The following is a 23337-nucleotide window of genomic DNA, read 5'->3' as shown; positions in this document are numbered from 1 at the left end:
AGGTCTAACTCCAGTGAGGGCGTTAAAGGGTTAACATGTCGCCTGACTGTACAACGTTCTTTGGCAGAAGAGGAGGGCTTCTTTTGAAGCTTCACCTCACTATCCGGACATTCAGAGAGGGTTCTGTTGAGAGTGCCTTTTGCGCTCTACAGTCTTTTTAGGAGGAGGAATCTCCTCCTGTAGCCTCTCTCTAGCTCTCTCTCTGCTCTGGGTTCAAGGGATGTGGCCAGTATCGAACTTGTTGCTCTCTCATGTCTCAGTGTTCAATTATGCATCGTTGAAGGTACAAAGGGTCTTGTCTGTCTACCCACTGAAAAAGCATTTTAGGGAGAATCTCTCTCTCTCTCTCTCTCTCTCTCTCTCTTCAGGTATGTCTCAGGAATTGCTGGGACTTCCACATTGAGAATGCAGGTATAATCTGGAATGATTCTTGCTTGTCGGATCGTCTGTGACAGTCAGAAGAAGCGCATCTGACATCTGGAAGGTCTATAGTCTCCCCTCTTCCCGACGTTCATCTGTACTCAGATGCCTCTTGTCAAGGTTGGGGAGCAACCTTGGAGGAACCCAGGCTTCGGGCCTCTGGAGGGATCGGAAACGAGAGGAGTCATAACCTTCGGGAACCTCAGGGCTGTAAAGGAAGCCCTCAGGTGTTTCTCAGTCTTAGTGCGCAACACAGTAGTGGGTCTGCTTTGCAACATTGTAACTGCCGTGTCTTATCTGAGAACTCGGGGGGAACAAGATCATTAGAACTTAGAGGTGTATACTTTCTGCCATTTGGTCTCATTCATCAGGTAATCAGGAATTGCGGTAGTGTCAAGACGTCTATGACTCTAGCTCCTTGCTGGCTCTAACGCCCTCAGTTCCGGAATTCCTAATGCTCCTTACGGAAGTGCCGATGTTCCTCCTCATGCGGAAGATCTTTTAGACAACCTTATTTTCACCATTATCATCCAAACACTTGCGTGATGAACCTAGTTGCGGGCCACTGCTGAGCGAACAGCTAGACAGTCCAGACACTCTAAAGCTATGTTTAGACAGTGTTTCTTTCAGCTTGAGAAGTCAACCTGTAAGCTTTACCAGGTCAGCTTGACATGGGGAAATCTGTGTCGTAAGGAAGGTCATTCCATCTTTAGGCCTCCCATAACCAAAATAGCTGGTTTTCTTTTATTCCTTCGGAAAGTCAAGATTCTTCCATTTTCGGCTATTGCTGGCTACCGCTCAGCACTTTGCAGTACATTTTTCTATCTTCCTGAAAATTTCTAGTAGTAAGATCTTCTTTGACTTGTTACGTTCCCTCGGGCTCCCTCGTGAGATTTGTTGGAAGTTCTAATGTTAAGATAATTGGTTAGGTGTTTTATTTCTTTCTTTCGGCTTTAGCTGCAGATAAAAAAATGGGCGAGCTTCGGGAAGTTTCCTAGGCTGGTTTCCTAGGCGGGAAATGATAAGTATTTCTCTTCTTCCGGAAGTCGTGGCCGAGGCTAAAACTCTGCTTCGTTCATTTAAGGTTCTTTATCTGCAAGTGTTCGGTTCCGGCATCAGCGGGGATGTCTTTATGTCCGATGCGAATATTTATCAAAGGTTGATAAACTCCGTCCGCTTCTGTGTACACTTCTTGTCTCACCGCGGAATCCTTCCCGTCCGCTGTCAAGGATGCGATTAGTTACTTTCGGAGAAAGGGTTCCTGGTTCCTGGTTCATAAGCGCTCACTACACAAACACAGTTGCGGGCACACTTCACGATTCTCGTGTGGTGCGAGGTTTATGCCCTTGAATTCAGTTTAATTTGACATGACATTATATTTGGTATTTAATAGTTTTTTTCATTACCGCACAGTATTCGGAGTATGTCCACTTCATCTTCCTTTCTAAGGAATGGTTCAGAGTCTTCTATTCTGGAGGTAGTTTACTTGCGAGTCCGTCTTTGTTTTCTTCCTTTACTTAAGAGACGTTCAATTCACCCCACCGCGTATACTGTAGTGGCGAATTCTCCTATCTAGGGTGCGTTCAATTAGCTGAGGTGGTATTCTCTTAGTGGGAAGACTCGGAAGGTTATTCACTTAGTCCACGTTTAACAGCGAAGTCTATTATCTAGGGTGCGCTCATTTAGCTAAGGTAGTATTCACGTAGTGCGGTGATTATTAGGTTAACCAGATAGAGAAATTCCTTTTAGGCTTTAGAATCTTAAGCAACAGTGATAGTATAATCACATGAACTTAAGTTTAGTACATCTTAAGTATCCTAGTCTTTGATAGTTTCCCTACGAGAGTCCAAAGAGGTGCTCTTGTAGGCTAGCCTAGGTTGTTTCGTCGGCGCTGGGATACTTCTGCGCTCGTCGGCCTTTGCCGCAACCTGCAGGGCGGAGGGTCATCGGCTTGGCACACTGCCTCATTCCCTCCTTAATGGGTAGGCTCTGAATAGTCACTTGGGAGATGCATCGTTCTCCTTTTTACATGAAAGTTATTCTCTTAGTCCGTGTGTAGCCGCTAACCCTTCTATCGTGGGTGCGTTCATTTAGCTAAGGGGGTACTCTCTTAGTGCGGAGGTTCTTAGAGGTGGCCACTTGGAAGTCGGTGTCGGTTTTCACGACTTTCTACCTAAAAGACGTTCAGTTTTCTTCGAAGAAGAGTTTCTCGCTTGGTCCCTTTGTGACGACCAACTCGATCTTATAATTACGTAGTAATGTTAAGGGGGGGGGAACTCTAGGTAATGAATGTAGTCTGAGGAAATTTGGAATTTTGGATTCTCTGTTAGTTGGGGTTCATAGTGAGAATATTAAGTTTGATGTTAGTACTGTGAAGATAGGCAGATCCAGTGGACAGGTTTGGTTTCTTCAACCTCTTCTGCGCAGACATCGGCGGCAACGGACGGCGAAGAACTCGAAGATCCTGCACACTCAACTTCTCCTCCATACATGAGAGGCTACAATAGCCACATGGGAGGTTCTTTGTACCCCTCCATACATGAGAGTGCTTTGATTAGCCACATGGGAGGTTCATCATACCCCTCCATACATGAAAGTGCTTTGATTAGCCATATGGTAGGTTGGTTGTTATTTTTAGCTACTCTCTATCCATGAGGAGGTTTGAATACCACATGAGAGGTAGCTCGACTCAGACCCTCCATAAATGAGAGTGCTTTGATTAGCCACATGGGAGGTTCATCGTTCTCCACTAATCATGGGAGGCTGTGATTAGCCACATGGTAGGTTGGTTTTTATTTTGCTACTCTCTATCCATGAGGAGGTTTGAATACCACATGAGAGGTAGCTCGACTCAGACAGTACCTAGACATGAGACTGACGTCGGGGGTACTCTCTCTACAGACATTCTCACCTGCCGAGTGGGATAACCAGGTGAAGATACATTCATTTATACAGAGTAGGCGAATAATGAGTTACCTGCTTTCCCTGTTGGCAGGTCGGGCTGAATTAGATTGATCCCACCTCCTTAAAATTTTGTTAATCGGGCTAATTCAGGTGTTCAGGGAGTGTATTGCAATATGAAGTTTTCATAATAAAACTAATATTGTAATACTTACCTGAACACCTGAATGATTCCCACCCTCCTCCCACTTCAATTTGAATAGTGGATAACGCAATTGGGGATCTCGGCCGGGACTTGCAGCAGTGTTGCCATCGGTACTTCAGGTAACTCATTTGACAAGATTTTCCTGTAAGCGTTGGTAATGCTGACAGTTTATTACCCACTTAGCGGGTAAAAGCTATGGGGATGTAGTTCGGGCTGGTAGGTGACCAGGGCTAATTCAGGTGTTCAGGTAAGTACAGTATTACAATGTTAGTTTTATTATGAAAACTTCATTTTACAACAATCTCATGCAACCTCTTTAATGATTTGAGTGGGTCACAATATAAACTTGCGTTTAAAAGTCAATTCAATTATTCTCTTTTATTTAAAAATCAATTTAATTATTCTCTGAATCTGTAAAGTTGTTTAAGGATTTACAACACTGTTCTGCTTCAGAAACATCTATTTCCAATCGAGAACAACAGAACATTAGTATCCAAATTCTTCATACTCTGCATATACACCCAAACAAATTGTTTCCAGGTAGTTGTCAAATTTATATAAGCATTAATCAGTCACCGCACCCTGTTCACTTCCTTTGAAGCCCTGTCTACCATACAGTCAATTAACCCTTTAACGCCGACTGGACGTATTTTACGTTGACAAAAGTTGTCTGTCGGGTGCCAAGTGGGCGTAAAATACGTTGACTACAAAAAGTTTTTTTAAATATTCGCGGAAAAATACTTATAGGCCTCAATTGTGAAAAATTTTAAATCACGCGCTTTAAGGGATGCTGGTAGTTCATGGATCACGCTGTTGTTTTGTTTACGAGTGTGACCCAGCTGCGCATGCGCGAATTTCTTTCTTATCCCAAAAGAAAGCATCAGCTAACTCTGTTGTTGTCGTACTTTTTGCACTGTTTTCTATTAGCCTTTACATAAAGTTTTATATATGAAAATGTGTGCAATTTCATGTAGAATACAACACAAAATAACTCATGGTTGTAGCTTTTATCCATTTTGACATATTTTCATATAAATCATGGTAAGTGCCAAATTTGTTCATGAGACTTACCTGTCAGATATATATATAGCTGTAATCTCCGAAGTCCGACAGAATTTCAAAATTCGTAGCTGCATCTGATTTTGGCCGATCAGGTGGTTAGTACACATTCCGCCGCTGGGAGGCGGGCATCAGGAACCATTCCCATTTTCTATTCAGATTTTCTCTGTCGCCGGACTGTCAACACCTGTTGTCAGTTCCCCGCCATTTGGATTTCGAAATTTGTTGTCACTTAAGTATTTTGGTTGTTTTTGGTTTCGACTTGGATCTGTGACTTGGCATACGCTTTTCTGGACCGTTTTTGATTTTGCCTTTTGACTTTTCTTTAAATAAGATGTCTTCTAGCTATCGTGTCTGTAGCTTGGGTGATTGTAAGGTGAGGCTATCGAAGGCTTCGGTAGATCCTCACACTTTATGTATGAAATGCAGGGGTATGGAATGTTCTATGGATAATCGTTGTAATGAATGTGAGGGATTATCTGAAGGGGAGTGGAAGAAGTATGAATCCTATATGCAAAAATTGGAGCGTGATAGGTTGAGGTGGTCTTCCTCCAGGAGTGCTTCTGTGGACGGACAGTCAGGGATTTCTCATGTTAGTAACCCTGTAGTTTTTAGTCCTAACCCTGTAGTGTTGCTGCAGAAAATAATACCTTGGCTCTCGTTTTAGAGTGAATTCGCGCTCTTGAAAACAAAGTGAATGCCCTTCAAGCGCAAAGTGTTGTTTGTGTTAATGCCCCTAGTGTTGTGGAGGGCGTCAGATCGCCCTATAATGCTTCTAGGCCTGGACCTCTGCCGAACTCCCAGGATCCAGGGAGGGGCATGTCGAAAGCCACATGAAGGTTACGGGGACTTCCCACCGATCTGACGTCCCTTCGGCAGGTCCTGATGACCCCACCCAGGCTGCCAGGGATCGTGCACGGGCACGCATCCATAAGGATTGCTTCTCGTCCTCCGACACGTCCTCCCCACGTAGGGGTTGGAGCTCTCGGTTGGACTCTCGCCTTCTTAAGAGAAGCTTGAGTGGAGAGGACGCTTCACGTCCTCTTCCTCTAGACGTTTTGTGCTCTTCCCCTGAAAGTTTCTGGGATGTTCCTCAGCGGAAGAAGTTTCGATGTGCAACGGATGATGACGCTGCTCAACACCCCAGTCGTGCTAAGGCAAGGGCTGGAGCTTATTCACCGGTGAGAAGGAAGAAGGCGTCCCCTCTCCCCTCTCCTTCTCGCAGGTTCAGCCCTTCTCCCGAGAGAGCTGTTTCTCCAACCCATCAGATTTTGTTGGGCTTGCAACAACAGCTGGATACTCTCATGGACCAAAAAAAGAAAGGACAGGCCTGCGTCGTAAGGATTTGCATCTGCCTGTTAAGAAGTCCAGGCCTTCACCTTCGTCTCCTGCTTCGTCTTCTTCGTCTGCTAGATCGCATGAAGCTTCTCGTCTTTCACCTAAAGAAGGTATAAAGGAGCTTCCTTCTCGTCTTCCCTGATTTGAAGAGTTGGACGTTTCTCTCGATACGCGCCAGGAGCGCGTGTCTCGCGCTTCGCGTGCTCCTCACGCTTCATGCGTGCCTCGCCTTGATTCTTGGCGCGCTTCCAACCAGGACGCTTTGCTCGCGCCATACCGTGAAGCTCTTTCTGTATCCAGCCATGGAGCTGCGCGCGCTCCAGCCAGGACGCACCTCGCTCGCCTTGCTTTATCTCTTCACGCCCTTCTTACGTTGACACCACACCTGCAGTGCTTCCTGACGCTCAACTTCCCGCTTCGACTTCTGACGTTCTTCAGGATTTAGCCACGACTTCTTCTAAACACGAGAGGTCCCGCTTACGTATCGGTGAGTCGGGTCTCCTTGCTCCTCGCTCTCTAGACCCTCCAGCGGAGGAAGAAGAACCCCTTCCGTCAGAGCCCTCGGACGAAGAGAAACACCCTTCATCTTCTGCTTCTACTGATTATCAGACTCTGACTTTTTTGTTTAAGGATCTGTTTCCTAATACTTTTCAAGCTTCGGCTCCTCGCTCTCCCCCTTCACAGTTGGCTTCGTCTCAAGCGAGAAGAACTCCTGGTTTTCTTAAGATGAAGAAGTCCTTCTCTACCAAGAGGGCATTCAAGAAAGTTCAGGATTGGATGACTGCGAGAAAAAACCAAGGAAAGACTTCTTTCGCTTTGCCTCCTTCACGTTTGTCCGGCAAAGCAGGCATTTGGTATGAGACAGGTGAAGATATTGGTTTGACAGTTCCCTCGACTTCTCAAGGGGACTTTGCGAGTCTTGTTGACGCCTCCAGAAGATCTCACTTGTCCTCTTCTAAGGTTTCTTGGACTCTTACGGAAATGGACCACCATCTTAAAGGACTCTTCAGGACTGTTGAAGTCTTTAACTTCTTGGACTGGTGTCTGGGAGTTTTATGCAGTCAAGGCTACTAGCCCGAGTTCCATTAGTCTGGGAGCTGTCCACTGTACTGCGGTGCATGGACAAGGCCGTCATCAAGGGATGGCTCTGAAGAACTTGCTTCATTCAGCTTTTCCGAGCCCTTATATAAAAAGAGGGCATTGTTTTGCTCTTTTCGGTGAAGTCTGTTTCACCAACACATCAAGCTACAGTTTGCTCCTTTCTCAAGCCATCTCTTTCCCCAGACCTTGGTTAAAGATATCGCTGCCAGCCTTCAAGAGAAGGCGACTCAAGACCATTCCTTTCCAGGTCTCTCCGTCCTTAAGCACCATCATCGTCCTCATCTTTTCCACAGCAGGCTAAGAAGAAGCAGCCCTTTTTGTGGAGGAGCTTCCATGGGGAGCTTCTCGAAACCAGCACCTCGAGGAGTTTTTTTCCCTAAAGGCAAAGTCACCTCCAAGAGAGGTGGCAAGTGACTCCTTTCACCTCCAGACACCAGTAGGAGCCAGGCTTCTTCATTTTGCCCAAGCCTGGAGAGAGAGAGGGGCAGACGCTTGGTCCCTCCAAGTAGTAGAGAGAGGCTACCTAATTCCTTTTCTGGCTCTTCCTCCTTTGTCTTCAACCCCCAGAGATCTGTCTCCCAATTACCATCCTGCCAAGCAGAAAATTCTGTTCGACCTTCTCGAACAGATGCTCGAGAAGAGAGCAGTGGAGCAGGTCTTAGACACAAAATCCCCGGGATTTTACAACAGACTGTTTCTAGTCCCGAAACATTCAGGAGGCTGGAGACCCGTCTTGGACGTCAGCAGGCTGAACGACTTTGTCCTGAAGGACAAGTTCAAGATGGAGATGTCTCAGTCAATACTAGGAGCCCTTCGTCCCGGGGATTGGATGGTATCGTTGGATCTCCAAGATGCCTACTTCCACGTTCCTATTCATCCGCGTTCGATGAAGTATCTCCGGTTTGTCTTGGGGGGCAAGACTTACCAGTTCAGGGCAATCTGCTTTGGACTCAGCACAGCCCCGATCAGGGTGTTTACGCTTCTTATGAAGAAGCGTGGGCGATGTGGTTGCACCTCTCGGGCGTCAAGATCTCTCTTTACCTGCACCGACTGGTTGATTCATCATCGTCAAAACAAAGGTGTCTGGAGGACCTTCAGTTAACTCTGGAACTCGTGAAGTCCCTGGGACTTCTGGTCAATGCAGAAAAGTCGCAGCTGATAACCTCACAGTCCATTGTTTATCTGGGGATTCAGATGAATTCAGCGGCTTTTCTAGCATCTCCATCGCAAGAACGGCAGTTTCAATGTTGCGAAAAAGTCTCGGTCTTCTTGGAGAAGGAAACATGCTCGATAAGGGAATGGATGAGTCTGCTGGGGACCATTTCCTCGCTGGAGAAGTTTGTTTCTCTGGGAAGACTGCATCTCAGGCCTCTTCAGTTCTATCTGTTGGAGAACTGGCAAAACAAGGAAGACTTGGAAGAGGAATTGAGGATTCTTCCTTCCATAAAAGAGTGCCTGAAGTGGTGGCTCGATCCTGCGAAGTTGGGAAAAGGGATCTCCCTCAAGCTTCTGAACCCCGACCTAGTGTTGTTTTCCGACGCATCATCACACGGGTTGGGGGGGGAAAAGAAGTGTCAGGAACCTGGAGGGGAACAGGTGTCCTGGCACATCAACATCAAAGAGTTGGCAGCGATCTTCTTAGCCCTCCAATTCTTCGAGGTCCAAGTTTCCAATCGTGTTGTTCAAGTAAACTCGGACAACACTACGGCGTTGGCTTACCTCAAGAAACAGGGCGGAACACACTCTCGTTCCCTGTTCGGCCTTGCAAGAGAGATTCTTCTTTGGGCTCATGCTCGCAACATTTCAATCCTCACAAGATTTGTTGCAGGGGTCGAAAATGTTCGAGCAGACCTGCTCAGTCGGCGCCATCAACTTCTGCTGACGGAATGGACCCTTCATCAGGAGGTTTGCCAAGATCTCTGGAAACTTTGGGGTCGCCCTCTCGTGGATCTCTTCGTGACCTCAAGAACGGTGAGGCTTCCCCTCTACTGCTCCCCTGTACTCGACCCGGGGGCAGTGGCGATAGATGCTCTTCTCTGGGATTGGACGGGGATGGACGTATATGCCTTTCCCCCTTTCAAAATTCTGGGAGAAGTGATTCGCAAGTTCTCGGCCTCACAAGGGACAAGGATGACTCTCATCGCCCCGTTTTGGCCTTCGAACCACTGGTTCTCGGAGATTCTCTTCTGGTTGGTAGACGTTCGAGGACCCTACCTATGAGAGCAGATCTGCTCAGACAACCCCACTTCGCGAGATATCATCAAAACCTCCCGCTCTGAACCTGACTGCATTCAGACTATCGAAAAATTGGTTAGAGCGAGGGGTTTTTCTGGCCAGTGGCACGGGCCATCTCTAGAGTCAGAAGAGCTTCCTCTATCAGAGTTTATCAAGCGAAGTGGGAGAGAAATTGGTCAGAGCGAGGGGGTTTTCTGGCCGAGTGGCACGGGCCATCTCTAGAGTCAGAAGAGCTTCCTCTATCAGAGTTTATCAAGCGAAGTGGGCAACCTTCAGGGGTTGGTGCAGAAAGAAGGGATTTTCCTCTTCCTCGACCACTGTGAGCCAGATCACTGATTTCCTCCTTTATTTGAGAGAAAAACTCAAGTTAGCAGTTCCGACTATCAAAGGTTATCGGAGCATGCTTTCTACTGTTTTCAGACACAGAGGACTGGATTTGTCTGACAATAAGGACCTCCACGATCTCTTGAGGTCTTTCGAGACGTCTAAGGTTCCTCGGCCAGTTCCTCCTAATTGGAATTTGGACGTTGTGCTCAAGTTTTTAATGTCCAGTCCTTTTGAGCCTCTCCAATCTGCATCTTTTAGGGATGTTACTAGAAAGACGGTCTTCCTCACTGCTCTGGCGACAGCGAAGAGAGTGAGCGAAGTTCAGGCTATCAGCCGTCATGTGGGCTTCAAGGGACACAATGCTGTCTGCTCTTTAGCCCCTACGTTCTTGGCTAAGAACGAAAGGCCTTCTAACCCTTGGCCTAGATTTTTTGAAATTACAGGTTTGACAGACCTTATTGGACAGAAAGAGTTCTATGTCCTGTTAGAGCTCTCAAGATGGTGTTCTGTGAGGCAGCCAGTTAATCCCATGTCGAAGAATGCACTGGCATTCTTCATTAGGAATGTCATCAAGGAGGCACATTCTTGTTGTGACGACTCAACTTCAAGTTGTTGAGAGTCAACGCTCACGAGGTGAGGGCAGTTGCTACCTCCATGGCGTTCCAGAAAAATATGGCACTCAGTGACATTCTCAGTGCCACATTTTGGCAATTTCAATCGGTGTTTGCCTCACACTATTTGGCAAGATGTTAAGGTAGCATACGAAAATTGCTTTTCGCTGGGACCATACATTGCTGCTTCTACAACCTTGGGGTCAGGGGGTAGCTCTGCTCCTATCCTTTAATCCTGCTTAGGAAGGGTTTTTTAATTGTATTTTTATGGTTGTTGGGTCGATTGATGGAGATAGTCTTCACAATCCTTTGCAGACTAACGTCTTAGTGTTGGTTAGGTGGTTGGTAATGTTCTTTTGTCCTTGTTGTATGGTCTATGATCTAGTCACATTGTGGTCACGCCCCCGTTGACAGATCATCTAGCAGTCGCCAGCTTTATAGGTCACTACCTCGCGGGGGTCTCTAGAAAAGCAGAAGCAGACTAGGGTGACAGTAACCACGCAGTCAGCTATGCTATCAGGTAAGGAACCAAAATAATTTTACCTTTAAATTTGTTTTTCCCTAATTCTTGTCTGTCTCTACCCCCCTCCAAAGGTGGTATTCAGCTATATATATATCTGACAGGTAAGTCTCATGAACAAAATGATATTTTAATGATAAAATAAAGTTTGTTCATACTTACCTGGCAGATATATATATATTCATATTGCCCTCCCTCCTCCCCTCAGGAGACAGTGGCGTTAGAAAATCTGAATAGAAAATGGGAATGGTTCCTGATGCCCGCCTCCCAGCGGCGGGAATGTGTACTAACCACCTGATCGGCCACTGCGTGTGCCGCGAATTTTGAAATTCTGTCGGACTTCGGAGATTACAGCTATATATATATCTGCCAGGTAAGTATTGAACAAACTTTATTTTATCATTAAAATATCATATTTCAACCTTTGGTCAACTTTGACTCGACCAAAATGGTTGAAAAATGCAATTGTAAGCTAAAACTCTTACATTCCAGTAATATTCAATCATTTACCTTCATTTTGCAACAAACTGGAAGTCTCTAGCACAATATTTCGATTTATGGTGAATTTTTGAAAAAACTTTTCCTTACATCCGCGCTAACTCTGCTGAAAATCTTGTAAGAGCCAACAGCAATTTCGTCTCTTCCAAACACTTGTGTGTTCGTGTGTTCGTCGTCCATCGGAGTGGACAAGACAACAAGAGCATCTCGTTTTCTTTCTCTAAAGGAACGCGATTTCAACCATACAATATTTCCGTCTGTTTCTCCCTAACCATTGTTGTCCTGTTGTATGCACAATCACCACTACTTGCATTGCCATGCAAGCATTCTAATCATGTATTCTTAATGTTCTAACGAATCTTCTGTATCAAACTGTGTGTATATTTCTTTCTGTTTGTGAAGACGCCAAACGTCTTGCCACTCCGATGGACGACGAACACACACGTGTTTGGAAGAGACAGCGTCAGGCTCTTACAATCTCAGAAATTCTTTAGTCACTTTGTCGTAATTTTTGCACAGTTTTCTATTAGCCATTACATAAAGTTTTATATATGAAATTGTGTGCAATTTCATGTAGAATACAACAAAAAATAACTCCTGGTTATAGCTTTTATCAATTTTGACACATTTTCATATAAATCATGATAAGTGCCAAAATTTCAACCTTCGGTCAACTTTGACTCGACCGAAATGGTCGAAAAATACAATTTTAAGCTAAAACTCTTACATTCTAGTAATAATCAATCATTTACCTTCATTTTGCAACAAACGAGAAGTCTCTAGCACAATATTTCGATTTATGGTGAATTTTTGAAAAAAAAAACTTTTTCCTTACCTCTGCGTGTGCTAACTCTGCTGAAAATCTCAGAATTTCTTTAGTCACTTTGTCTTAATTTTTGCACCATTTTATATTAGCCGTTACATAAAGTTTTATATATGAAAATGTGCACAATTTCATGTAGAATACAACAAAAAATAACTCATGGTTGTAGCTTTTATCAGTTTTGAAATATTTTCATATAAATCACGATAAGTGCTGAAATTTCAACCTTCGGTCAACTTTGACTCGACCGAAATGGTAAAAAAACGCAATTGTAAGCTAAAACTCTTACATTCTAGTAATATTCAATCATTTACCTTCATTTTGCAACAAACGGGAAGTCTCTAGCACAATATTTTGATCTATGGTGAATTTAAAAAAAAAAAACTTTACGTCCGCTCGTTACGAATTCATGCATCATTTTGTGATAATATTTTCTCTGTGTTGCTTGGATGGTTTTACAATTTGTTATATATCAAAATCATCGAAATTTAGTGTACAATACAACAACAAAAAATAGCTCATTAGCTTGAACCGTTTGGTCACAGCGCGATTTGTATACAATTATATATGAAATTTTTTTTTTGCGCTATCATATATTCCAATATTTATATATGATAATGATATTTGCTTTCATTTCTGATGGTTGCATACTAAACTTCAGACAATGAGAAAAAAAGGAGCCAAAAATGAACTCTTAATCTTAAAAACTAAGTGTGCTGTGATTTTTAAAAAAAAACTTTCTTTCCGCTTCGGAGCTAACTCCCAAACCCCGCTGGCATACGACAGACACTTTTGTAAATAGAGGCTCAGCATTTAAGGGTTAAAAACACTATATACACCAGACTGCACACACACAGTTTATCAAGAGTCTACCAATCTTTTAAAACTTTTCTAAATCCACTTTTGACACTATGCAGCCAAACATTACACCAAATAGATAGTAATCCCTCCCACCACAGCACACCTGCAATGAGGCAGAGTTACCATTGCTATTAGTGAAAATGTGAACAAGGACTGCCACAAAAAAATTTAATATTCAATATAAAAATTAACAGTAATTTACATTACAAATTTCATATTTCATGTATACAATCCAGAATGGCTAATATATGGCCACCACAGCTTGGTATTCTGAGCAACCTTTCTTTTCCTTCTTTTCATGCATAGGAGCTCAGTGCTACTGATCCTCCCATAGCATTCATCCTGCCTGTAGAGACACCCTTTTGGTATCAAGCGCAAGCTGTATCATGGCAATACTACCTGCTCTGATACATCTACAATAGCTAGTGAGAGTAAGATTTGTAGATGGAGCAAGATGAAGAAACTCAAGCATGTATCTTCCTCCTCCTCCTTGTTGTCTTCCAGCTCTTCCTCATCTTATTCTGGCCCTTCTTTCCACAGGAAGAAGAGGTAGTGTTGGATGTCCTCTCACAAGAAGTTCCTTTGGACTTGGAGTGAGTGCCTTCCTTCTGGACTAAATTTATAGTAGTTACATTATTACATTATAATTGATTCAGCTGTGTTGTTGATAATGAAGTTATCATTTTAGCAAGAGACCCAGGGTGATATGACCACATCTTTCCGCTGCACTATAAAATCCCACCTTAATGGTGTATGTACACTAGACTTTTTAGCTATATTTGCATCCTTCAGTAAAGCTTTGGTATTGTGTAAACTGAAGTGAGACCACTGTCACTAGAATTTCTCTGTTCTCACTAGGATTTTTGTAGCCTAACTAGTGTATCAGTGTATGTGTGGTTCTGAGCTGTTCATGACTTATCCAGGTGGATTTGTTCATTTAAATAGATTTGTTTTGTATAGCTAGAGTCATGTATTTGAGATGTCATCCAATGAAAAATACAAATGGGATAGTGTGTCAACAATGCTTTGTTTCTACACAAATACAAACCTTTGGCCTTTACACGAATTTAGCTTGCGAATGTGAGCTGGAATGGCTGTTTAATTTTCAAACAAGGTCGTTAACTGCCAACGGTAGGGGAGAAGCCCCACCCCCTCGTCAGTCTGCACACTGCACTTGCTGTTAGCTGCCGCTGTGTACAGATGTCTTCTGCGCTCTCTGCCCAACTGCCATTTGCATTTCCTTTTTGTTTTTGACTGAAATATATGTTTTTGATATTGTTTGCTATTCTATATCATAAAGTAAACTCATAATTTACAACTGCCTGTGGAGAGGAAACCTGTAAATCTTAGGTGCTGCGCGGGAGGGAAGGGCTTGCAAATGGTTCCTTGCCTCTTATGAGGTTGACCCTCATACCCTATGTGTCCCATGTTGTAGGCATGATTGCAACCAATCTAGCTCATGTTCTGAGTGCTGAGTCTGGCTGTTTGAACAGTGGGTGGAGTTGGATGGGAAAAAGAAGTGAGAGAAGGTATTTCTGGTGTCATTGGAGTGCAATACTCCACCAGTGACATCAGAGATTCTCTCTGGTTCCTTCTTGCCCTTGGCTAAACTCCCACCTGCTGTTACCACTCCCAAGGGAGCAGTTTCCCTTCGCCGGCTCTTGCTGCTTCATCAGTAGAGAGCCATGGGGCTTGGGAGGGAAGACGACCAGCCTGGTTCCTCTCTGGCAGTTTCTCTTTGCTTGGAGTTGTCCCTGGGAGAATACTCCTTCTGGGGTGAAGAGAGATTGTGTCTCAAAACATGACCTTTTTTCCAGGTGTTGTGGGAGCCCAAGGGGCTTAGGGAGTTGTGACCCTCCCTAGGCCTCCCGGGAGAGCTAGTGTTTCTGGGTTAATTTTTCACATGGAGGTGTCTGAAAGCCTTTCTGTTATTTTCTGTTACTGCATCTGACATAACCATGATGACTTTGACAGTTACAGTATCCACCGGCTCAAGGGCCACCACTGTGGCTCTAGTGACACCACACATTCCTTCGGTAATGTGCTCATAGGTGTTATCATTTATTTTGTCTTCCAGTGACGTCCTTCTCCACACCCTGCTGTCAAAGGCCAGCATCAGCAAGAAGAATTTGAAGAAGAAGAGTAGGCAGTCGTCAACATCATTTTCGTCTTTGTTGTCAAGTGTTGTCACCTCCTCCCCCCTCTTTCCAAAGTTAGCAAGTGGAGGAAGAAGGTTGTTTCGCACATCTGCAAGAAGTCCTATAGGGCTTCTGGTGGTTAGCCTTCACCCACGATGAAGGCTACTGGGTCTCTTGTTGGGAGTACCCCGAGTACTGCTGCTCCTGTTGCTGAGCATACGGGATCAACTGCTGCCTGAGATTCTAAGGACCTCCAGTGCACCAGTACCGGCCCAAGGAGCTCACCTTCCCGGACTGGTAAGGATCCCTGGTCTACAGAACCAGGTCCCACTTCCAGCATGGCCTTGCGAGAGAAAGCGAGTAGAGAGCGGGTAGGCACTCACCCTTTCCCTCTCTCTGAAGAGATGGTGATGCCAGGCCTACTGGCCTGTATCTAGGCAAGGCAAGAAGTCCCCTTCCCGACTTCTTCATTATTAGTCTTTGGCTTCTAAGAAGACTGGAGCATGTTTGCAGGACAGCCCCGTTCATGTTCGTGTGATTGGGACTGTCTCCCTGACCTGTGTGGATGTTGTTTCTGTGGATTGATGACCCCCCCACGGCCTCATTCACCTGCAAGGACTTTGGCCTCTGGCAGGCTGAGCAAGGGTGCTCGGGATTTCTCACCTGTCCACCTAGGGCTTTTCCGGGAGCCTGACAGGCCTAGAGTTTGGGACCGGGACTGTTAGTGTTCTCATCCCAGCCCTCCCAGGGAAGCTTAAGTTCCTTGGCCCAAACCGGTCATATGCTTGAGTGGTTGAGAGATCACCAGGGGGCTCTAGTGAGCATCCCTCTCCTGTGGAAGGAGTGACTCAGGAGGACCGTGACCTGTAGGGACTTGAGGGAGCTATGCCCCAGGACTCACACACCCCCAAGCTGCAGAGGCATTTTGTTGAGATCTTGTCTGATACGGCAGTACAACGATCTCAAGGAAGAGACCTTGACTCTTCCCATGGACCATTCTTCAGCCATTGAGTCTGTTTGGGGACCCCAGAAGGAAACCAGGGTCTCTATGGGCTTGCCTTGGTTAAGGTTTGCAAAGGGGGTTTTGGACCAGGTGAATTCTCGTCTGGGCAGGAGAATTCATTTTGGTCTAGCCGAATGATCAAGACACTTCCTCAGTCCCTCACTCGCCAGAGGAAATATTACGTTCCCTTGCAGAGGCCTTTGCTGACCAAATAGGTTGACCCGGACCTGACTCATCTGTGTCCTGGTCTGTCACTGGATCACTTCCACACAGAAGGAGTCTCTCTCTCGCAGTCAGAGGTAGCAGCAATGGATTCAACTGCCATGGCAGTGTTCCAATACAGTCTCCTGGATTGATCTTTGGTCTCTAGCTGTGGCCAAACCACATCCTCCTCTTCGGATTCCCATACACCCAAAGAGGATACTACATTTAGGAGACAGATGTTGTCTGGAGGTAGGGCCATCCCCTACTTAGCCCACCAGACAGCAAACCTGCGGGCAAACCTGGTGTTCAAGAGGTGAGACACTGTTTTGTCTCAGGTCTCCAGGTTCATCAGTTTGGACTCGGAATTGGCACTCAGACATAGACCAGTACTGGGTTCCACTTCCTTCTTCCCTAGAGGAGAGGTGGAGGCTGTGGTGGATGGACTTCGTGCTGAGAACAGTGACAAGCTAGTCCACCAGGTAGTGGCCAAGACCTCTGGGTCTTCATGTGGAATTGCAGCCCGACCTCTGGGTCAGGCTGGCTTTTCAGGTCTGAGGAAGTCCTAGGCTTCCTTGGCCCAGTCTTCTACCCCAGCAGTGAGAGGGGCTCAGTTACGCCCCTTTCAGCCTCCCCCCCTGCCCATGCCAGGAAGGGGGGCAAGGGTAAGAAGAAGGGTAGAGGATGCTAGAGGTGGCATTTCTCCCCTCTTGCTACTGTACAGTCAGTACTTGATTCTATCAGAGAGGGCAACTTCATGCTTTCAGTGGACTTGGAGGATGCGTATTTTCAAATACCCATCCATCAGTCTTCATGCTAGTACCTCTGCTTTACACTCGGGGAGACAGTGTTCCAGTTCAGGGCACTTTGTTTCGGACTCTTAACCACTCCTCAGGTGTTCACTTGAGTGTTCACCCTTGTCTCAGCTTGGGCCCACTCGCACGGGATACATGGGCCCACTCGCACAGGATACATCTGAGGTACCTGGACAATTGGCTAGTCTTGGTGAGCTCTCTGTTGCTGTTGCTCCAGGACAGAGATGGACTTCTTGACTTTTGTCATGACTTGGGAGAATTGGTCAGTTTCGAGAAATCCGATCACACACCCAAGCGGAGGGTCAAGTAACTGGGCATGCTGATACATACAGCAGCAGTGAGAGTCTTCCCCTCGGACTCATGTATCAGTAGGTTCAGAGAGTGAATGCAGATGTTCCTATCTCGGCAGGAACAACCAGCTCGGCAGTGGCAAATCGTTCTCGGTCACTTGTCGTCTTTGGAGAAGCTGGTCCCTCATGGTCAACTTCGCCTTCACTCCCTCCAATGGAGAATGGAGTTTGGTCTTTGGCAAGGGATCATCCGTTCTTTCCAATTCCTCTTTTGGAGGAAGTAATGAAAGACTGCTAGGTGGCCAGATGACAGGAACCTCATAGTAGGAGTGCCATTTGGGACTGGAGCAACAGACACCTCTGCATCAATGTCCTGGAAGTCAAGGCAGCTTATTTGGTCCTTCAAGAGTTTTAGAACGTGAGTGATGGGGCACTTTGTGATCTTAATAAGAGACAACACCACGGTAGTGGCATATGTCAACAAGCAGGGAGGTTTAGTTTTCTTGCAGCTCCACATGTTGGTGGTGCAGGTGCACAGGTGGGCAGTAGCACACTTGATAAAACTGTCAGCCAGGTACATTCTGGAGACCTGGAATGTAGTGGCAGACAAGTGCAGTTGGCAGGGTTAAGTGATAGGGACAGAGTGGTATCCTGACCTGCTCTGCCAGCCGTACATAGAGAGATATCACCAAGTGGTGGAAGAGCTGGCACTTCATGGCAGGAGACTCATCTTTCTTCATCAGGAGAAGCATTTCTCAGTTTCAGCCATAAAGGGCTATAGAGCTGCCCCTGGCCAAGTCCTTCGGTTGGAGGGGGTAGGTCTCTTGTCCTCGTGGGAGATTTCCATTCTTTTGAGAAGTTTTGAACAGTCTTGCCCACTCAGGGAACTCATGCCCCCTGAGTGGGAAGTGACTCTTGTCTTAAGGAGCCTGACTTGTGCACCGTACAAGCCTTTGCGAGAATCATCAGACAGGGATCTGACCTTTTAAGACTGTTTTCTTGCTTGCCTTGGCATTGGCGAAGAGAGTAGGTAGGCTTCATGGTCCTTCTTTCGATGTTAAGCACTCGAGGGGATGGGGATATACTACACTTAAGTTTGTCCAGGAATTCGTAGCGAAGACTCAGAATCTGTCAGTCCCTGATGCCAGATTCAAGTCCTTTTTGATCCCCTCCCTAGAGGACTTCTTAGGTGATCAAGACAAGATGCTGCTTGTCCAGTTAGGGTGCTGTGGTACTACGTTAAGAGAACTTGGCATCTCAGGCCTAAGTGTCGACAACTCTTTGTTAGTACTGGCTCAACCAAGGATGAGGTGTCCATGAACACTATCTCTATCTGACTTCTTGAGACGATTAAGCGGGCATACTCTACGTCTGGCGAGGTAGATGGGAGAATGATCCGGGCAAGAGTATATGTATGTGTATATGTCATATATGCATGTGTGTGTGTGTATATGTATATATATATATATATATATATATATATATATATATATATATATATATATATATATATATATATATATATATATACATGTACATATATATATATCGTTGTTATTTTATGATATTAATATATATATAATATAAATATATATATATATATATATGTATTAACATAACCAGTTATGAACCGATGTGTTATTGCCAATAAGAGGTTCCACAGTTAACTGCGGCATGGCGTCAAAAACTGTTATTGTTGCCGCTAACCTTTGAAACCAGATGATAGTAAGCACTGATCCCCAGTTAACCAGCGCTCTTTGATAACCAGTTATATATACCGATAATAGTGATATATATATATATATATATAATAATATATATATATATATATAAATATACGTTAATGTTTATATATATATATATATAGATAAAATCTGGAAATTATTATATTTATCGCTAGACAATATATAAAATATATAGATATATATTATATATAATATAGTATATATATAGATATAGTATATATAATATAAGGGATATATATATATATATATATATATATATATATATATATATATATATATATATATATATATATATATATATATATATATATATATATATATATATATAAATATAAGAAGGCCTATAAAAAACTATTTGAACGTTGCAACCATTTATTTCAGAGAAGCACTTCTTTCTGTGCCCCTGTTCACTGGTAAAATATGGACAGATGAAATGTTACAGGAGTATATATACAAAGCATATGTAGGTGTGGCATTAAGTCTCCGATGGTATGCAGGTGACCATTCCCAAGAAGGAGAGAAAATAAACAATTCCCTAGTGGTTTTTGGCCTCATTGACTCCTGTTTTGCGATTCGTCTGGTGGTCATGTTTCCTGGAGCACCTGTTTGAGAAGAGGTTTAAGGATTAACCCATCGATTTCATCCGCTTTCCAATGTCCTCCTGACAAGTTTATATTGTTTGTTTGATTGATGATAGCAGATTCGAGCATCTTTCTTTTGTACGGACAGCTACTTTTGAAAACTAGCTCTGCCCCGCTCCAATTTATGGAATGGTCTCTATCCCTGATATGTAGAAAAATCCCTGAACTCTCCGAAGCATACCATACCTATCTTTTGTGCTCTGTTAATCTTTGCGAGAGGGACCTGCCCGTCTCTCCCACGTAAATCTCATTACAATTGCTGCACGGAATCTTGTAAACCCCGGCTTCTTCCCCTTTACTATTTAAGTATACGTTAATGAGCGAGCTCCCAATGGATTTGGGATAATGGGAGATAAAAGGATTGTTAGACCTGAGTTGTTCTGTGGCTTTTTGGATGTTTTAAAGCTGAATGGAAGCTTTATTTTGTTGTTAAAATCTATTTGTCTGTTGTGAGTGGGACCTTTGTAGTATATTTTATTCGCTTTGTTAATAGCCTTCTCGATAATGTGTGATTGGTAGAGCAGTTGCGTTAGGTGCTGGCGGATCGTGTTGAATTCTTTATCTAGGTACCCATTTGAACATATTCTAAGCCCCCTGAGGAATAAGTTGCACCCTACCATGATCTTTACGGAGACATTGTATATAGGAAACAGTGAAAGTGGGTTTCCTATATACTGTGAAGGCATATCTGTTCTGTTCTCTTATGATCAGTACATCTAGTAATGGCTATTTTCCTTCCTTTTCCCATTCTGTTTTGAATATTATGGTCGGAACTAGCGAATTTAGTCTATTAAAAGAGTCATTAAAGTCTCCCCAGCTAATGTCCCAGAAAGTAAAAAATCATCTACGTATCTAAGCCAGATCATGTTGCAGGGTTTGATAGACAACAAAATTTATGTTTTGAAATATTCCATGTACAAGTTTGCTAGAAGGGGTGATAGGGGACTTCCCATGCTACAGCCAAATTTTTGTTTGTAAAAATTACCATTGAAAGAAAACACGTTGTTAGTTACACAGAGGTTGATAAGTTTTAAAGTTTTAGCTAAGTTTTATCTATGCCAAGAGGAAAATGGTCTTCATATGGTTGTAACTTCCTCTCTAAAAAAGACAACACGTCGGCAATTGAGTCTTTAGTAAATAATGACTCGACGTCTAGGCTGAGCAATTTGATGTTATTTGAGGGGATGATTAAACTATTAAATTTTTGTATAAAATCCTCTGCATGTTTGACATGGGATGATGAGAAGGTTCCTAGAAAGGGTGATAACAAGTCTGCGAGCCATTTTGATAATTTACGCATGAAAAAGAGCCCCTGCTAGATATTATGGGGCGTAAAGGAATCCCATCTTTATGTGTTTTTCAAAAATAAAAATAGGGGAGAGAGGGTTGATTACCTTGAATGTCTCTAGTAGTTCTATGTCCTTCTTATTGCCCCCTATGGTTCTGACTGATTTGTTAAATTGGGCAGCAATATTTGTTGTGGGATCTTGTGTTAATTTGTCATAGGTTTCTGCATCGTTTAGAAGTTCTTGAACTTTATTGATGTATATATATATATTATATATATATATATGTATATATATATATAATATATTTATATATAGGCAGTCCCAGTTAATGGTGGGCTCGGTTAACAGCGATCTGGTTTACGGCACTTGTTTAACGAGGAAAATCAGCAATTTTCGGTGCCAAAAATTGCTGATTTCCGCTTATCGACACTGATAATTGGGTATTGGCACCGATACACACCTAACTGAGGCATCGATAACTGAAAATTGGTGCTTTTTGGTGCCGATAAGCCCCGAAAATCGCTGAAAAAGCACCGATTCTCGGTTATCATCACACCGTCAGAACGGAACCCGCCAGTAACCGGGGACTGACTATATTTATATATACAGTATATGTATATATATATATATATATATATATATATATATATATATATATATATATATATATATATATATATATATATATATATATATACATACAGTAGAACCCCGGTCCTCTAATCGTACATTTAGAACTCGACATAATCGGATTTCGACACTAAATGTTGAGTAAATTTTAAGGTCGGAACTCTAACAACAAACCGAATCTGACCTGATGAATCATATGATGTTTGTAGAAAAGAGAGTTTCGGGCGGCTGCCGCTAGTTGGCGTTGTTGGTGGCGTTCTTCCCATGCTATTTGAAAGCATTTAAAGCCCACACATGCTGCTGCTGTTGTTTGGAGAAGTACACCTTGTATAGGTATATATAATTTTTTTGGCTTTGTGCACTGAATTTTCATCCAATCATGGGTCCCAATACATTAGGGAATCATAATATTTACTGAAAGATGTTTTACCAGTGATTTTGTACACTATTCCAGTAGACTCTGTATGATATTTACCATAAATACTGAATGTTTATGTAATTAGTACCGCGATACACCACCAGGGTGGCGCTGTGGTTTGTTTACATCTGCCACAAGCTGCCGAGTTCCAACGTAATTTAGGAAATTTTTCTTAATTTTATGATAACAGACATACAGTAATTCAGCTTATAAATACTGTATTATTAATTTAATGTGATAATCAGGCTTGTTCTTCAATGTTATCATTATTAACAACAGTTTTTGTGTGTACCTGTTACAGTACATTCTGGTAGTGCCTACAGGCTACCTAGCCTAGCCTATGGTGCTCGGTCTATCATCGGTAATACGGCCACATTGGTCGTAGGCCAATTTTTTTTATACAGTGTGCATTTAAAAATGTAAAAAGTGCTTCTGATACAGTAAGTTATTCAACTCTGAACATATTTAATTGTAATTTGTGTAATGTTTTGTATGAAAAGGTAGAGCCTCGATGGCTCAGTCGGTTACAGCAGCAGCTTCGGACTTCGTAGAGGTCTGTGGCGCGGGTTCAAATCCGCAGAGCCGACTGATCAGAGAGGCAGACACTTTGCTATCCGTGTAGACATCCCGGGATTATATATGTAATCAACGGATAGGTTTGCTTAAAAGCAAATGGATGTTACAGACTAAATACACACACAAAACAAAGCCACTACAACACCTTCTAAAAACATAACAAACATCTCACACGTCTCGAACTCTTGCCATACCCGCGCAATAACTTCTAGCTGCTGGGAAGAAGGGCGTTGGGTCAGGTATGATACATGAAACATACGCTACCAGGGTCTAAGTGATGTCAGGCAGGGCAGCCGATCGAGACCACAAGTCTACCCCAAAGCCAAATCAAAAGTCCTTCAAAAGAAGGCATCGTGCTTACCCCATACAAAAATGGGAAAAAAGCACGTTAAAAGAAGAAGAAGAAGAAGAAGAGTTTTGTATGAAAAGGTAAGGTTGGGGTAATGACTGGTGGTCAGGAATTGATTAATCCATTTTCAGTTATTTCTTATGGGAGAAATTAACTCAGAATTCGACTAATCGAATCTCACGCTTCTTCTGGAAACGAATTAGCCGAGGTCCGAGGTTCTACTGATATATATATATATATATATATATATATATATATATATATATATATATATATATAATATATATATATATATATATATATATATATATACATATATATATATATATATATATATATATAT

At 43.4% G+C, this 23337-nt stretch overlaps 1 long non-coding RNA gene across 1 annotated transcript in view; it reads left to right on the top strand.

Moving 5' to 3' along the window:
- Positions 1 to 13436: 13436 nt before the first annotated feature.
- Positions 13437 to 23337, top strand: part of LOC136849676 (uncharacterized) — a 34622-nt gene continuing 24721 nt past the window's right edge. The window contains exon 1 of the long non-coding RNA XR_010856378.1: positions 13437 to 13492. This is a non-coding gene — a long non-coding RNA (uncharacterized lncRNA). The remainder of the gene's footprint in view (positions 13493 to 23337) is intronic.

The sequence above is a fragment of the Macrobrachium rosenbergii genome, chromosome 21 (assembly GCF_040412425.1).
Source record: "Macrobrachium rosenbergii isolate ZJJX-2024 chromosome 21, ASM4041242v1, whole genome shotgun sequence".
Classification (NCBI taxonomy): Eukaryota; Metazoa; Arthropoda; class Malacostraca; order Decapoda; family Palaemonidae; genus Macrobrachium; species Macrobrachium rosenbergii.
The sequence above is the reverse complement of the archived record's forward strand: the minus strand, read 5'-3'. Positions and strand labels throughout refer to the sequence as shown.